This window comes from Neocloeon triangulifer, unplaced genomic scaffold, assembly GCF_031216515.1.
Source record: "Neocloeon triangulifer isolate White Clay Creek 2 clone unplaced genomic scaffold, ASM3121651v1 ptg000012l, whole genome shotgun sequence".
Taxonomy (NCBI): domain Eukaryota; kingdom Metazoa; phylum Arthropoda; class Insecta; order Ephemeroptera; family Baetidae; genus Neocloeon; species Neocloeon triangulifer.
In genome coordinates this window covers 8,621,226-8,634,377 of record NW_026775554.1, presented here as the reverse complement: position 1 = coordinate 8,634,377, position 13,152 = coordinate 8,621,226, and the positions used below count along the sequence as shown (strand labels likewise).

Genomic DNA, 13,152 nt, shown 5'->3' with positions numbered 1-13,152 from the left:
ATGATAATTTGCAAAGTAATTATTTTTAACAAATGTTACTCCTGAGTTCTGATAAATATCTAAGGACCTCCAAGTTAATTTGCGACGAAATCAATTTGAAATTTAACAAATTTAAAAAGTATAGAACAATTTACAAAATCCAGGAAAAAATTGAAAATTATTTCGAAAGTTTTTTGTAGCTTCTATTTTTTTCACACGGAAATTTTTGAATTTTTTTCATCAGACTCAATCTAGCGGAGATATATTTTGTTTAAGGTTTAAGGTCTCAGATCTCTTTATATAAAACTCAATTTAAAACTCGCCGCTTTCACGGTAGTGTTGTGACGTTCAGTACAGTTTGAACGCGGCTTTTACAGCGCTGAGAGCATTATTCTTTCCACGTATGCTTTTTCTGTTGGCGGTGAAAAGGCGTATTTAGCGAGTGAGCGACGGCACATTCACGGAGCGCGGTAATAAGCTGTGATGGACTTAACAAGCCTTAATTCTTTCAAAAGCTCATTTTTTCTTCCGACTAGTGCGTAGGCAAACAGCTCTGCAAACAGACCCGACCGGTTGCCTAACCTCTTCCTATTTCCAAATTAATTGGCGGTCGGGTTAATTAATTTCGATGAATCAAAAGTGTGCTTGACCGAGTCCATCTCGTGATTAAAGTGCGCGCTTTGAGCTGGCACCAATCAAAATGTGTTGAAAAGTCTCTTTGCATGTAGCAGGGCAGCTTAATGAACTCCTTGATTAAAAATTTCCTCTTTCGCTGGACGAATGAACGGACGGACGGGAAGAATCCGCCGCAGCCGCGCGCGCGTTTGTCACTTTGCGAGCCGGAGTAATTACTGGAATGGAGTGGGTGTTGGCCGTGCCTCTCTCTCTCTCTGGCTGCAACTCATTCAAGATGGGAATGAGTAATCACTCGGAAGGCAGCTTTTATTAAAGCAAGTGCACTTTTCACAGAGAGGCCCAACCGACGTTTCACTCTGCAAGCAGCGAAAAATTGCTGCGAATTTCCCAAAGAGCTTTTGCCTCGATCTCTCCTCCAGCACTTTTAATTAAAAACTTTGCTCATTACAGACATGCAATTAATACTATCAATTAAATTTTATCGAGGGCGATGTTTTGTTCAAAAAGTTTCATGATTAGGGATTAGATTCAGCTTGAAAGGGAGAAAGATCTCTTCAAACTCAGAAGTTTGGTATGTTAAAAAAGCGATGCAATCAAAATTAATTTATTTAAAATTTGAAATTATATTTATTGATCGCATTTGTTTTTATATTTTGTATAATATAATATTTTGTATTAATAATTACAGATATTTTACTATTTATAAGTAAGGAATAAGGGAAGTAAAGACAATTTTACTAAAGACAAACCTTTTTATATGCAATGAAATAATTTTGCTGGAAATTTTTTTAGTTTCTGATAAGTTCCAAAAAAATAAAAAATTAACGTCTTATATTTAGTAAAATTTATTTCCAAATTAATCAAAATCTTATAGAAAGTTGTGAAATTTAAATCCTGCAGCAGCCGCAATAAAAATAATCAAGGTTTTTAAAAATAATTTTCATGAGAGGAAAATGGTGGATATAGGTACCTTATAAAAAAAAATTCATTTTATGAGAGTTTTTAGGAAAGAATAAATATATCCCTCTACTTTTGAGCAGGATGAAATTTATATCAGAACAAAAGCATGAATTAATTATTGCCTGTAAATGAACACATTGAGCAAGAGGAAGGTGACAAAAATTGTAAAGTAGGCATCTCGTTTGGCCTTTGTGTTCAAGCAATTGCATAAATGCATAGCCTGAATTAGTTTTGGGGAAAATCAAAGAGCCTAAATTAAAATTTCCGAATTATTCTTTTTTAAATGTCAATTTTGTTATATTCAAAAGGCAGAGTTTTTATAATACTTTTAATTAAAAGAAAATACAATTAGAGGAATTAATAACTTTTTTAATTTATTTTGCTTTTGCCATTTATTGACTGCTCTGCAGAAATTTAATTTAGAAAAAGATTGCAATTCTGCTCAGTCTTGTACCACCAAAAGCGACGACAAGGCCAACGCATGATCTTTTTCCATCTGGTCTGGCTGCATGTGCACAACAGGCTCACACTTTTGCCTCGAGCAATACTGGCACACACAAAAGGGGTACCTCTATAATTTTCTCTTTCCAATACATCCATCAAGAGGCGTACTTAAGATGACTATCAGACCGGTCATTATCTGCGCGCATATGAATATACACGTATACTTTTCTTTCTTTTTTTCTGATTTTTTTTCGACTCATTCTCATGCTGCACTCCCACCGCGGAGAAAAATTCACATTCCTGCGTCATTATATATGTACGCGTTGATAATCCTCTCGCGCAGGTAAGGCAAGCAAGGTGTATGATCGTGTTTTGCGCCGCCCATAATAACGCCTGTATATGCCTCAAAAACAATGCGCGACCTGCACTGACGTCACTCTTAATTATACACATTATACCCCGCCACAAGAGAAGTAAGTGTGGCCTGTGTGAACTTTTCCTCCGTGCCGTCCCACACTCTCCATTTGTTTGTTTTGAATACAATTTTTTTAAAGTTACAGCTCTCGAAGAATAAAAAATGTTATTGAAATTGGGTGATTTCTCTAATTAAAAAAAAAAAAAAATTAAAGAATTAAAAATCAATTCACTCCAATTTTTTTTTTTAGGAAAAAAACTACTATTAGTTATCAGTGTAGGTTGAAAGCAATGAACGAAGCGGAACGGAATGGAGTCACTTTTTTATATACACAAATTTTCTAATTGAAGCTTTTTTTGCTTTTTTAATTTGTTTTGGAATATTTTTATTTATTTTATTTTGACAAGAATCCAAATCATTACCTCTTTACAAATAATTGATAAAGTTGAGCAATGGCTAAGTTGAACGGAATCGAAGTTGTGGGGGTTGCGTGCTTAGTACTGCGTTTAATCGGCCGATGGAGATAGTTGGCGTGTATGTACATATTATTGCGCGCGCGGCGTGCTTATTTGACCAGTTTTCAGGACCACTTTTCCCCTAGCTCGGCGCGCACATCGGCCGCGTCGCTGGTTCCCCTCTCGCGGTGCCGCCGCGGTCTGCGCCGCTCTTTCGCCAGCAGCCAGACCCAGTCGATTTCCATCAACAATTTCCCAGCAGTCGCTGTGTGTGTCTCGCGCAGGCAAGACGTGCGTCCGTGTCCTCGCCACCGGCTACTCACATTCGGCAATTCGACGCCCGTCGGCACCTGCGGATCGTGAAAACATAGTGCCCTTGGACAGTCGCAGAACGTTTCACGGTGCGAACTTCAAAAGTGAACGAACGCTTGCGCCGCTCGGCAACAACCCCGACAACCCTCTCGGGTTGATCTTAGGTGAGTCCTGCCACCCTTGCTAGGGCTTCCTCCGTTATCATTTCAGCCAAAATAGTGTTTCGGGGACATTTTGGTCCTTTGCCTAAAATCGAAAGGACCGACCATGCCCATGTGACTGTCATATTGCGCGACCCGCGCTTAATTAAAAAGTTGTTAATTGGAGGCGATGCGTCATTTCGGGCCTCTAATTGAATTCCTGCAGCGTGCCGACGCGAAATTAAAATCGTCTGCGCTACGAGAAGGGCCTAGTTTGGTCGTCGGGTCGAACCGGAGCACACGGACGGGGCTAGAAGCAAAGCCAGTGTGCGCTTGGCGCGGCGGCGTGCAGCAGCCGAGCGCGGCTAGGGGGAAGTTTTATATTATTTTTCGAGCCATAAAGGGGGTATATTTAGAAAAGAGTGGAACGAAAAAAGAGAGATTTCTGAAGGTCAACTAACTCGCGGTGGTACTGCAATAAAAACTCACTCCAGTAAACAAACAAAGACATTCGAGAGCCCCTGCAGTTTCCACTTGAGAAAAAATAAGTCCGCCTCCAGACGAGGAAAATCATGAGATACACACGAGAAAAATGAAATTCATCTCGCCAATTTGCGTTGCTGCAACACCTGACCTCCTAACTTATTTGGCGCCTGCGACGAGTTGACACCGTAATTGCTATTTACTTTTAATTACGATAAATCACTCTTGAAAACTCATTACTTTGTCGGCCGCCCTAGAGAGTTTAATCTTGAAAGGAAACCAATAATGGCTCTCGCGCCAGCCAGCTCTTCTCTCATTAAAAAATACAAACTATTAGCATAATGGCTTAGCTGTAGAATTTAATTAAAGGACGGGCGTGAGCGAAATGAATGTATATTGTCATCATCATCATCCTCCTCCTTCGTTTGTTTGCGCCATTGTGCCTCGCTCAGAGCTGCTCCAGCACGCTCGCCTCTAACTGTACATTAACACGTGTTTGTCACTCGCGGAATTTTCTAATTCTGGACTCTGCAAGAAATTTCATATTTCCATTAGAAACGATACTTGAGTAAAATTTGAGTATGCAACACAAAGGACCCAGGTGTCAAGACTATTGCCTACTTTGCCTGCATTGATATTATATAATTTAGTTTATATTTTGAAACAGAATACTTCCATACTGAATACTTTTCCAAATTTATTTTAAAATCATTCAGCACCATTGAGCTTTTTCTTGCCAACTTTTATAGTTTTATTTTCGCATGTAATTCCGTCTCTGTATTTTATCTGAAGCACCGCCACATCAGACTTGAGGGTCGCGCGACGTTTTGTATATTGCTGGTTTTCTTTTCTAATGCCGCGTTTTGTAGTGAGGGCTGCTGATTATTTTCTGATTTACATCTGGGCTTCCACCTGCTCCCATATGCGAGGGGTGCAGCGTAGTAGTTTTTTCTCAGAAACGGTTTTATCCCACGCCGCGTCGAAAAAGGAGAATATTCTATTAGTCTCTCTATTTTGATTTAATATTTTTCCTTAATACAATTTGATCATCAATCAGTTTGTTACTTCAAAAACGAGCGGTTCACCCCCGCCTAATTAAACGGCGTGGAAAAAATGATTGCTTTTTTTCTTGTGTGATGTGTAATTTAATTTTTAATCACACCGCTAATGAGAATTTGTATAATATTATAAAGTCGTGCGATGGCAATCAGCTGGTTGGTAGGTACGGAATGAAGTATGCCAACTTAATTAAAAAAGCAATTAGAATTTCAATTAATTTAAAAATAATGCCGAGCGGCATTCTACAAATAACTGCAGTAATTGGATTGAATTTGTGTTTGCCTGTGTGTGCACACATTAATTCGGTTAGCTTTCGGTCCGGGATTAAGGGAAAAACCGCAGCAGTAATTAAACAAAGCGTATGGATTGATAATATATGTGCGAACCGCAGGCAAAATACTACACTTTTAATGAACACCGGCTAAATTTCCTTCCAAATCCAGTCCTAATCTCTTAAAGATAACTCTAGATTAACTTCTAAAAAAAGAAACTTCTACTTTGGGAAATCCTAACTAGTTAAAGAAACATGACTTTTTAAACTTAAAATGATTATAAAAATAATGTTAATAGATATGCATTTGGCAGCCTGAGACTTATTTGAATAAACACTCTCTCGCTTTTGTTGCTGATTGAATCATTGGCCTAATCAATGTCGGCGTGGGTAGGCGTGCGGATAATTTAATTAGAATTTGGTGGTCTGTCCGTGTGTCTTGGTCGTGGGGGCGACGCCGGCCGCTCTCAACTCCTATAGAGGTGCCACAATGGCCATCTTGGCGGACTGGCTGGAGAGAGGGATACCTACATTCACACAGAGCCGCTTGCCCGAGGCCATTCACGTGTTTTCTTCCTCCAAACTGCTTTTTTGTGTCCCATTGTCAATTGTACTTACTTACGGTTGCGGCGGCGGTAATTCTTGCGCTTGATGCTCCGATCCACTTCATTTGCACGCAACAATCAGCCGCCAAGACTCGAAAAAAATATTCTTCCTTTAGGTCAAGTGCAGAGCTTCAAAACAAAATTTCGTCTGGCGTTTCAATTTTTGAGTGGAAACTCGTGTTTTGCAAATTATCTTCAAGAGGAACTGACGTGAAATTGATGATTTATTTTTTGTAATTGGAAATGAAGAAAAGAAAAAATTATCAATTTGTTTCTTCTTATTATTTTAAATCAAACTAATTTCTTATAATGAGAGGAATAAAAATGTTACAGTCGCAACCTGATTGAATGTTAAAAATTTAATTTAATTGCAATTTCTTGGCCCTTATTTGCGTTATTATTGAGGATTAAATGTGGAGACTCTTCGACTGAAAAGAATTGAGATAAAAATTAATGCTTGGGGCAGGCACGTATATGAAATTTGATAAATTTTTGCTGCCTGAAACGCGGACAGATTCGCCTGTGCCAAATTAACGACGCCCCCGAGTGCAGATGGAAGATTCGTCCGCAATTTTTTTCTCTGCAATAATTACAAGTTTTGCATAAAGGGCGGACCGGCAGATCGGTTCTGATACGCGGTGCTCTATGCCGTACCAGAATCTCGCCCCAAGCCAGAGAAGAAAAAAGTTTGAATCGGGACTCTGTTGGAGGATTATTTATGTTTGTCTGTCTGGCCGAGTGTGTGAGTGTAGGGGATAAATTATAGGTTTAATACGTCAGACACCATTAATTTATTATATTGTAATCACTGACCATTGATTATAAATTAACATGAGTTATTGCCCATTGCGGAATCGCAGCAGCAGCAGCAACGGTGCTCCCCCTTTCTCATTTATTCCCAGAGTTGCTCTCGCGCATTATTCAGAGCTGTATGTGTATGTATGCGGCTCCACATATCGCATTTCTCTGCAGGGTAATGTATTATGGCACGGCTTCTCTCCTGGGAGCGGGCTAATTTGGCGGATTGGCCGAGTTTCGCCTTTCCCGCCGCCACTGCCTGCTCTGTACTGGCTTATTTCTGGAGGGCTCTATATTGATTGATTTATGCATTCGTGGGCTTTCGTTTGGAAAATTGCGAAAAAGATACATCGAGTAATAATTGGAATTGAAATCAAATCCTGAACATGATTAAAAAAAGAAAATTGGATAAAATCGGAAAGATTTCCAACCTGAATTCTTCAGAAGCAGGTTTTTTTTTCAAAAATATTTCACGTTGCCCTAACAAGCTATCGTCTTTTCTTTCATGTATTTGAATATTCTCAATCCAATCCAATCACTTTTAGATTTTAAAGACGAGGCTATTTTAATTTTTATAAAGTTAAGTTTATTTTTTTATAATAATGGGATACAGAATTTTTAACTTTTTTGCAATATGTTAACCTCATATCTAATGTTGCTGGTCCCTGAAAAAAGACGCGTTTTTTCTGTCTATGAGTGAAATTTAAAAAATAAAAAATGAAATTTTCCAAAGCTCATGGCAACCATTGATTTTCACGTTTTATTCGACTCTAATCGAATTTTACGGAATTCGATGCCGATTCGTCCAAATGGTACATGTAATTCGTGGTCAATCAAAATGCAGACATTCCATTATTGACGCTAAACAGGGCGTTCTGATTTATCTAATGGTGGTGCAAGTGAGAGAGAGCGCGCGCGCGACGCCTGCCTAGAGCTGCGCGGCTGCCCTATCTGGGCGCTATTATTTGTATCCCCGCTGCTTTATTATCTATTGTGTTGCGACGAGATAAGAGCTGGTTGGAATAATAACACACCAGCAAAGGGCTCTTCTATCTCTGCCACAGACATCGAGTTTTACCAAACTTTGAGCGCAAATATAAATAAAATAAAAAAAAATTGTAAATCTTGCTCCTATTGAATTAATTGAGAGCATAGTACTTCGAGCAGCAGGGGTTCAAACGGTCCCCCGCGGGAACCTTTGAGAGGTGCGGTGTGTAAAACCACAATTGATATAATTATTTTGAATATACTGATTTTTTTATTTATATTTTATTGAAGTTATATTGTTTTTCACTATGGAAATAATTGATTATATGGTTACTTTTGTAATTGATTTTTAATCTACTTGAGATAACAGACATGCTGGCCACCTTTTAAATAATTAAAACCCGGTCGCTGCGGGCCTTTTATCGCTTCTTCCATTTCCTTTTGGTGATAATTAAGGAAAGGCCAGGGCAAGGTCTGCGTAATCAAACTTTTGGGGCATTTCGTTTCAAAGTTTCTCTAGAAATAAAATTTGTGAATTTACCTTTAGTCCTTGAAATTTTTTATTATTGAAATCAAATGCCAAATATTCACCTATTTTATCTCAAATTCCCTAATAAAAGATTTAATAAGTTCCTAAATTGTTCTATTTTGACTTTTAAAATGGCAAAAAACCCTGACACGGTCAGAATCGCTTTTTTTATACTTTAAAAAGTCCCTTTGTCTTTTGCAAAATGATATTCGTTTTGGCACAAATCAGAGCTGAATTATTGCCGCGTCTCATGGAGAGAGATAAATTTTTGTGCTCTCGCAGCTTGAGAGCGCACATTTGAGCTAACTATTATTACATTCATTTATACACACGAGGTGCGCGCGAGAGAGATGTGTGGGAAGGGGGAGGGGGATGGGATGCTGGACGGCGAGTTCTCCGGCGCTGGAATGTCGTCTTCTCTCTCTCATCTCGTCTGTACCACCTCGCGCAGCATCCATCTCCTCCAACACCGCTCAGGGCCAGTTTTATTCAAAGCGCTAATCGCTCCTTACTCGGCGGTTTCACCTCAGAACAAAAATAATGTACATAATGGCGAAATCTCTGATTCTAACAAAAGTATTGAAAAAAAAATATACTGAATCCTGAAATGATTTAAATGTAAATAAACTTGCATCCAGAGGATTTGTTCCTATCAATAAATTAAATGGAAAAAAATTAGCTCTTTTATATTTCATGAAACAAAATTTGCGAAATCATAGTCCTTTCTGACCCAATGTTAATGGTATGTTGAAATTAAACTTTCAAAAATTACATAAAATTAATTTTATTCTGTCAAATGGGAATTTCCTAATCAAAAGTTAAATATTTAAATTAGCATTTGAATTCCTTTTCAAGAGGCATTGTCATTTTCTCGCTCAGTTTCAGAAATCCACGCTAAATTTCTGTTTGAAATTTAATAAAGTTCATGGTGACGTCCGTTTTATCCAAGAAATGTCTAATCAATTCCGTCTTGATAATGATCTAAATTTCTGGTTTATTTTTTTATGGATCTGTGGAATTTTAATTCAAACCACTATCAGGATTGATACAAAAATTTGCATGTTATATTTGCAAAATTTGAGTTCCTTTTTACCTGGTCTCGTTTAACGAGGCTGATTTGTAAAAACTTGGAGCTGCTCCGTCGAGCAAGAAATAAAATATGAATAAAAATAAAATACAAAATCCGCGGGAGCAATCATGCGCTCATTAAAATTTATTTCGCCGCTCTCCAGTCTCGGGCGCGCACACACAATACTTTAGGTGATTGGTCTGCCACTGCGCTGTCATACACACGACGATCATTATTATTATCATTATTATATATTACGGGTACATATCTAAATCAATATATCGAAAAAGGAACGTTGGAAACCAGCGCAATCAGCGTAATGTTTTTCAAAATTTAATGAGCAAAAAATATTTCCCGTGTGTGTGTGTTGTGCTCCCTCGAGTCTCTCTCTCGCCCGCTCACATGCTCTGCAATTGCTCGGAATTACACTCCCTAATTGGTCCAATTAATCTGGAAATTTCTCCCGACCAATGGCACGTCAGCTGTCGCACACCAACGCCGCAGTTAAAATTATAATATACATTCAAATTGCGTCATTCGCACCCTGAATTTGCAGGTCAAAACTTGTGACATATAAGCGATATACAAATGTGTTCTAGGCGCTAAATTGGAACGGCCCCAAGCAACTATTAATTCCTCAAAAGAGCTCTAGAGAAATAAATTTCTTTTTTAAAAAAACTCAAAAATTTGATTTGTGGGAATTTTTTAAATTTTCAAATTGGAAAGGATACTTCAAAAATTTAAAAAGTGATAAAAATCACTTTAGAAATTTGGATCGATAGGGACCAAGATGTTAAAAGATGACTTCCATTCAGGAAATTGAAGAGTTAACACGTCTTCCCTATAATTTTAGCCCGAAAGAGTTTTTTAAAACACTCACTTGGAAGCATCTTTTGAAAATTATCAGGAAATGAAACAAAAAGTTATTTTATTTATTTATTTATTTTTTTAATTTCTAAGCCCTTTAATGCCATTATGTATGTATAGGGCTTGAGAGTATTTGTCATTTTAATTTTTTAACTTGTTCAAAACGTTGTCAGTTTAACTCGAAAAGCTCGTGGTATCCAATTTTAAGCATAAAGTTATAAGTTAATTTCAATTTTTTTTTAAACTTATACAGCTGAATTTTCCCTTATTTTCAGATTTTGGCATTGTTATAACTTATTCAGTTAAATTTTTCATTAAATTCTACAGTTTTTTCTAAAATTTAGATACAATTACAAAAAACATTGAAAATTAAAACAAAAATACAGTCATTCTGAAATTCAGTTTTCTGTGTCAGTTGCAAAAGTTCTTTAGTGATTCACGCCAATACTGCCCACAGGCATCATTCATATATTCAAAAATTATCAATTAATAAAATAATAAAAGAGAGGTTAACAATCATTCTGCAATTAAAATTCTTGTTAAAAATTTTATATTGTTAACAATGTTAAATGATTTTAATCATTAAAAAATAAATTATATTAGGTTTTTTGCATTCAAATTTAATCTAAATTTTCACAGCCCCCGAGGGACGAAGTAATTAGAGAGAGAGAAAAACAAACGATCTAAAAGTTAGAGCGTTACAGTGCAAAAAAAAAATATTGAGTTATGGGATAACGAGATTGTTTAGGTGCCAAATCGCAGAGTCGAACGAAAAGTCGATTTTCCCAAATCATTTGAGTTAATTGATTGCATCATTACGAGAGCCAGGGCAATAATGACGGCGTGCAGTTAAAAAGAGTTAGTTGGTTTGCTTGATTAAAAAGGCACAGGCAGTGCGCGCGAGGGAGAAAAGCAGGAGGGGGAACTCGAACTCCTCTCCTCTCGTTTCTCTCCTCTACAAATCCAATTATAACAAATGACCCCGCAATGTTTCGATCGTCTGCTGTGCTTTTCATACTCGGCGGCGGCTGTGCCCGGCTGTTGCTGGAAAAGAGCGCCTTTTCGCTGCATAATAAGCAGCTTGTTAACATGGCCCTCGAGTTGCTGGTTGGTTGGCCTCTGAATGAATTCGACAAGACGACAGACAGACCCCTTGCGCTTATCAACGAATCCCTCTGACGAATTCATTCCTCCCACCAGCGAGAAGAGCCTGCTTAATTACATCAAGCGCTTCTCATCAAACTTTTTCAAAATGTTTGTTCAGCTCTTAAACTTTTGTGTTGATTTCAAATTTGCAGAATTAAGCGTTTGACAAATAGCATAATCAGCGGAGATCACTTCCTCAATTTAATTAAATAATTCATGAAATTCAATGGACTAATTAACTGTCTCTTTTTACTTTAAAAAAGTGACACTTGAATTTCAGTTTAAAAGCAGTCCCTCATCACCCCTCATTTGAAAAATTCTTATAAGTATCTTTTTTTAAATGTCACAGAAAAAGTAATGATACGTTTGGTTTTCTTTATGAAATTAAAATTTACGCCAATAGTTATTAAGAAAATTAAATTGCTTTATGAAAATTTATTTTCTTGATGTTTATAAAATGCAAATTCCCTTCTGTTTGCCATGCAATTAGATTTAAAAGAAAATATTTTTATTTTGTAAAAAAATAAGTTTAGACATTTGAAATTAAATTGATTTTTTTTTAAATTGGACAAAAAAATTGAATGAAACCAAATTGTGATCAGAAAGTTAGTTAGCGTGGTGCAATTATTGCTGCTGCATTTGTGTGCTGGACGCAACTTTGCATTTTTTTCATTTCCGCAGCCTTGTCTCTCTTTGGCACTTTTTGGCGCGCGGACATTGGTGTGAAATGTCGGAAAAAAGCGCGTGTTTCGCCTGCTGGCTGGCGGTGCCTCTCTCTGCTTTTTCTCCCCTATGTCCAATCTCATTTGCATGTTATTAATAGTGGCGCTACATGCTACAGCTAATATTACCCTCTCTCACTTGAAAATGCCCCTCTCATGCGAGCGAGAGGCGCCTCTCCTCTTTCGCCAGCTAAAAACGAGTAAAAAAGGTTTCATAGAAAAACTGAAAATTTTATAGAAATCTGAGAGATTTATGCTAAGTGTTAAATTTCACAAAGTTAAAAATAGATTTGGATGGATGAGCGCAGCAAAATCCAATTATAAAAAAGTAATTGTATATTTTGTAATGAGATTTTGTTTAAGCAAACAAAAGCAAATTTGATAATTTAAAATTTTATGTATTATCTCATTTATATGATGCCAATCTCTCTTTTGAAATTGATTGACAAAAACACGCAGGTCTTCCTCACCGTTTTGTTTCGCCTCGCAAGCTGTCTGAAATGAGAAAAGATATGCGCCGTGCGCGAGAGAGAGAGAAAAGTAATCAACCTCTAGAATTAAGGCTTGGTCGAATCAATCATGGGCATTTCTCGCAGCCGGCTTCTCTCTCAATTCAACGCAGAGTTAATTTATTTTTTAATGATAATGGCACCACTTGCCTCCAACCTTCTTCCAATAACTCTCTGCGCACACGCATTACGTACATCGAGCTATAATGCAGCTGTTTTGTAAATCAGGTTGGCTCTCTAATTAAAAATTTTTGAATTGTAAAGAGTAATTTTTGGTAAATAGTCTATTGGATTTTTGTTAATTTGCTCAGAAATTAATTTAGATTGTGGATCTTTTCGTATTAGGTCATTCCAATTTAAATGTGATACTAAAAATGACCATTTCAAGGATTTTATTTTTTAGATTTTGTGCTATTTGCAGACTTCTGAAGAAAAAAAAAATTTAATTGAAAATCCATAATTCACGTGGGTTCACGCGGTGGCCGATCTCTTTTTGATGTCGGGCGTTTTAGCAGACCTCTGCTTGTTGTGATACCCTTTCTGCTCATTTTTTCCAATTAAATTTTTTCATTTATGACTTGAGTAGAATAAACAACAATAAATTTAAAAACTTTTATATATTTATTATAAAAATGGCTTTTTTACGCTTCTGCTTTAAATTTTTAGATTTTGACCATTCCAACTATGAAACTGAAATATCGCCTTGTTGAAAAAGTGAATTTTTCATTATACCAATCCAGTAATTTAAAAGTCAGAGCCAATTAAT

At 37.0% G+C, this 13,152-nt stretch overlaps 1 protein-coding gene across 2 annotated transcripts in view; it reads left to right on the top strand.

Moving 5' to 3' along the window:
• Nucleotides 1–3,118: 3,118 nt before the first annotated feature.
• The window catches only part of LOC132197745 (insulin gene enhancer protein ISL-2), a 91,920-nt gene continuing 81,886 nt past the window's right edge, over nt 3,119–13,152 (top strand). For both annotated transcript variants that reach the window (XM_059621263.1, XM_059621264.1), the window contains exon 1: nt 3,119–3,365. The gene's annotated coding sequence lies outside the window, so the exon portion shown is untranslated. The remainder of the gene's footprint in view (nt 3,366–13,152) is intronic.